At 50.5% G+C, this 4,805-nt stretch overlaps 1 pseudogene; it reads left to right on the top strand.

Annotated features, from left to right (window-relative positions):
- The first annotated feature begins 2,581 nt into the window (after positions 1–2,581).
- LOC139006153 (elongation factor 2 pseudogene) lies at positions 2,582–4,518 on the top strand (annotated as a pseudogene).
- The last annotated feature ends 287 nt before the right edge of the window (positions 4,519–4,805 follow it).

The following is a 4,805-nucleotide window of genomic DNA, read 5'->3' as shown; positions in this document are numbered from 1 at the left end:
CAGGAACCCCATTCACCTGCACTCTGGGTTAGTGAAGAACAGCAGGCTGAACAGCAGGCTACATGGGGTAACCAGGTTAGTGAGGGATGACCAAATGACTAAACAGTAGGCTGCATGGAGTGACCAGGCTGGCGGGGGGGGGGGGGGGGGGGGGGAGGGGGGCACTTTGGGGCAACCAGGCTGGCAGGGGTGGCAGTTAGAGGTGATCAGGCTGGCAGGAGGGGCAGTTAGGGGTGATCAAGCAGGCAGGCAGGTGAGCAGTTAGGAGCCAGCAGTCCTGGATTTTGAGAGGGATGTCCAACTGCAAGTTTAGGCCTGATCCCAGGGACATCCCCTGAGGGGTCCTGGATTGGAGAGGGTGCAGGCTGGGCTGAGGGTCCCCCCCACCCCCCGCAGGGTCACCCCACACAGCCTGCTGTTTAGTCATTTGGTCATCCCTCACTAACCCCCCTGCCAGCCTGGTCACCCCATGTAGCCTGCACAAATTTTGTGCACCGGGCCTCTAGTAGATAATAATAGATGATGTGTGGCTGAGACATAATGAGTTTTTCAGTCCTCTCTACAGGATAGTAGTAGACAATTCTACCATTTCAATATATGAATATTTTTGCAACTGGCCCCAAATAAAAATTTTTATCCAGAGTCAGTCTTCTTGTCCTGGTGATCACAATAGCAAGACAATGAACAGGGTCTGCTGCACAAATTAGCATTGTAATGACGATCCAAATTTGCTCGTTATCCCTTGAAACAGCAGTCAGAAGGTACAGAGGGGAAGGGATAATGCTCTTCTTTTGCGTACTTTACAAGGAGAAGGAAGCAATTTAAATAAAATATCTGAAAATAAACTGTTGGGAATTTGTCAGAAATGTGTCCCTGGTCTCTGCAGGAAGTCTGTGAGGAAAGCTGAAGGGCTGTAATGATGAGGAAGCTTTTGCCCTGTCTATGATACATTGAGTACATGGGGAGATCTCTTCTACAACTATGTCTGTTTCTGTGTACCCCCTGTGGGGGCCCCTTCTGTCCCTCCCCAGGCTAGTCAGCAGGCTCCAAAACAAACTATTTCTCTAAAGGGGTTATTTAAGATGTGGTGATTTTCCTATATGATTCACATTTACTTCTCACCCAGATTTGGTGAACTGTACAATCTATTATTTATTAGATTACTAGAGGCCCGGTGCACAAAATTCGTGCACAGGTGGGGGGGGGGGGGGTCCCTTAGCCTAGCCTGCACCCTCTCCAATTGGGGACCACTTGGGGGATGTCCCACTGCCAGTTTAGGCCCGATCCCACAGGGATCTGACATCCCTCTCGCAATCTGGGACCTCTGGCTCCTAATCGCTCACCTGCCTGCCTGCCTGATCACCCATAACCACTCTGCCTGCCTGCCTGATTGCCCCTAACTGCCTCTGCCTGCCTGCCTGATCACTCCTAACTGCTCCCCTGACAGCCTGATTGCCCCCAACTGCTCTCCCCTGCTGGCCTGGTTGCCCCCAATGGCCCTTCCCTGACAGCCTGGTCACCCCCAACTGCTCTCCCCTGCTGGCCTGATCTCGCTCCCAACTGCCCTCCCCTGCAGGCTTGATCTGGCCCCCAACTACCCTCCCCTGCTGGCCTAATCGCCACTCACTGCCTCTGCCTTGGCCCCCACCACCATGGCTTTGTCCGGAATGAAGTTGGATGTCCGGAAGATGGCCAGTCAACCCGGTCTAACTAGCATATTACCCTTTTATTAGTATAGATAGTCTATTATTTATTTTAACATCTAGAGTGCTGAAGAGCGTGATCGCGCTCCTCCTGTCTTTCGTCAAAAGTGCCGGGAGCACTATTGCACTCCTCCTACAGTGTCCAGTTCTAAGTCTGCTTTTATCAGCGATGATGATATTGCTAAATATGTCAATTCTCACTGTGAAGATGACGATTTTGTGGAAGATATTGAATATGTAACTTCATTTACTTGCGATTCATAATTTTTTTCCTAAACTGCTGTAAAATCAGCAAAAATGCCTTGGCAATTTTAGCTTAGTTCCTAGGATATTGGTTGGCACTCAAAGGGTTAAAATATATTTATGGTCTCCACCTACCACAAAGAACTGAAATAAGAGGCATCTTTTTAAAAGCTGCCTTTGAATAGAACCATAAAAATGGCTTCCTATTTTCAAAGTTACATTTTAAATATGAAACATTGATTCCTCAAATAAGTCACCCAATAATTTAAAATCTAGTGGAGTCCTTCCACCCTTGTTGCCACATCTTCGGTGCAATTTCCTTCTCTCAGATCTGCTGGGAGAATCCACTGCCGTCTGCCACCATGGTGAACTTCAGAGAAGATCAGATCTGGACAATCATGGACAAGAAGGCCAATACAGTGGGGCTTTGACTTATGAGTTTAATTCGTTCCGTGACGGAGCTCGTAACTCAAATTAGTCGTATGTCAAATCACAAAGTGAACGAGTGAGACACGTGATGCTGGGCTGATGTTGTGGCGTTCACTGTGACTTCTGCTGCGCCAACTAGTGGTGGGGTATCTGAAGCTGGCTCGTAACCCGAATTTTAGCTCGCAACTCAAAGCAAGAGTGACCCCATGGACACCATCATGACTGACCCTGTTCTCAGGACTGTTGGCTTTGGGTCTGGTCTCCATGGTTGGGCCTTCACCCTGAAGCAGTTTGCAGAGATGTATGTGGTCAAATTTGCTGCCAAGGGTGAGGGCCAGCTGGGCCTGCTGAGCGGGCCAGGAAAGTGGAGAACCTGATGAAGAAGCTGTGGGGTGACTGGTACTTTGATCCAGCCAATGGTAAATTCAAAAGTCCGCCACCAACCCTGATGGCAAGAAGCTGCCATGGACATTCTGCCAGCTTATCCTGGACCCCTTCTTCAAGGTATCTGAAGCTATCATGAATTTCAAGAAAGAGACAGGAAAATTGATTGAAAAACTGGACATCAAGTTGGACAGTGAAGATAAGGACAAAGAAGGCAAACCACTTCTGAAGGCTGTGATGCGCTGCTGGTGATGCCCTGCTGCAGATGATCACCATCCACCTGCCCTCCCCTGTGACAGCCCAGAAGTACCACTGTATGAGGCACCCCCACCCCCAACGATGAGGCAGCCATGGGCATTAAAAGCTGTGACCCCCAAAGACTCCTTATGATGTACATTACCAAAATGGTGCGGTTCTATGCCTTTGGCCGAGTCTTCTCAGGGCTGGTGTCCGCTGGCCTGAAGGTCAGGATCATGAGGCCCAACTACACACCAGGGAAGAAGGAGAACCTGTGCCTGAAGCCCATCCAGAGAACAATCTTGATGATGGGCCATTATGTGGAGCCCATGGAGGACATGCCTTGTGGGAACATCGTGGGCTTGGTGGATGTGGACCAGTTCCTTGTGAAAACAGGCACCATCACTACCTTCGAGCACGCTCCCAACATGCGGGTGATAAAGTTCAGCATGAGCCCTGTCATCAGGGTTGCTGTGAGGCTAAAAATCTGGCTGACCTGCCCAAGCTGGTGGAGGGTTTAAAGCGGCTGGCCAAGTAGGCCCTATGGTGCAGTGTATCATTGAGGAGTCAGGGGAGCACATCATTGCTGGGGCTGGTGAGCTGCACCTGAAGATCTGCCTGAAAGACCTGGAGGAGGACCATGTCTACATTTTCACCAAGCAATCCAATCCTGTTGTGTCCTACCATGAGACAATCAGTGAGGAGTCGAATGTGCTCTGCCTGTCCAAGTCTCCCAATAAACACAATCAACTGTACATGAGGACGCGGCCCTTCCCCAACAGACTGGCTGAGGGCATTGACAAGGGTGAAGTGTCTGCCTGCCAGGAGCTCAAGCAGCGGGCTGATATTTGGCTGAGAAGTACGAGTGGGATGTGGCTGATGCCTGAAAGATCTGGTGCTTCAGGCCCGTTGGCATTGGGCCCAATATCATTACTGATATCACCAAAGTTGTGCAGTATCTCAATGAGATCAAGGACAGCATAGAGGCAGGCTTCCAGTGGGTCACAAAAGAGAGGGCACTGTGTGAGGAGAACATGCAAGGTGTATGCTTCGATGTCCATGATGTAACACTGCATGCTGATGCTATCCACCTCCGGGGTGGCCAGATCATCTCCACAGCCTGGTGCTGCCTCTACACCAGTGTGCTAACTGCTCAGTCCTACTCATGAAGCCCATCCATCTTGTGGAAATCCAGTGTCCAGAGCAAGTGGTTGGTGGTATCTACAGAGCCCTGAACAGGAAGCAGGGCCATGTCTTTGAGGACTCCCAGGTGGCTGGCACCCCCATGTTTGTTGTGAAGGCCTACCTGCCCAACATTTAGTCCTTTGGCTTCGCCGCCAAAATGAGATCCAACACAGGTGGCCAGGCTTTTCCACAGTGTGTGTTTGACCATTGGTAGATCCTGCCGGGAGACCTCTTTGACAGCACCAGCCGCCCCAGCCAGGTGGTGGCTGAGACATGCAAGCACAAAGGCCTGAAGGAAGGCATCCCAGCCCTGGAACACTTTCTGGACAAATTGTAGGTTGCCCTTCCTGCAGCCTGCCACCCAGGGGCCACCCCCTCATCGGCTCATGATCAACCACAACAAACCTGTGGAGAACGGCTACAGTGTTTGGACAGGTTCAAGCCTCAGACTGATGAGAGGGCACAGTCCTCTCATTGCCACTTGCAAGTCCCGTGCAAGACATGTGGCCCCACGTGTCTGAGTAATGTGGGCTTGATAGAGTTCAGGTGCATGTAATTGAGTAGATTAGAAGATTGTAAACATCTTAACCACACCCTTACTTTACCTAGTGGAATCTGCCTATA

The sequence above is a fragment of the Myotis yumanensis genome, unplaced genomic scaffold, assembly GCF_028538775.1.
Source record: "Myotis yumanensis isolate MYYU_CA2020_CCGP unplaced genomic scaffold, mMyoYum1.0.hap1 SCAF_3, whole genome shotgun sequence".
Taxonomy (NCBI): domain Eukaryota; kingdom Metazoa; phylum Chordata; class Mammalia; order Chiroptera; family Vespertilionidae; genus Myotis; species Myotis yumanensis.
The sequence above is the reverse complement of the archived record's forward strand: the minus strand, read 5'-3'. Positions and strand labels throughout refer to the sequence as shown.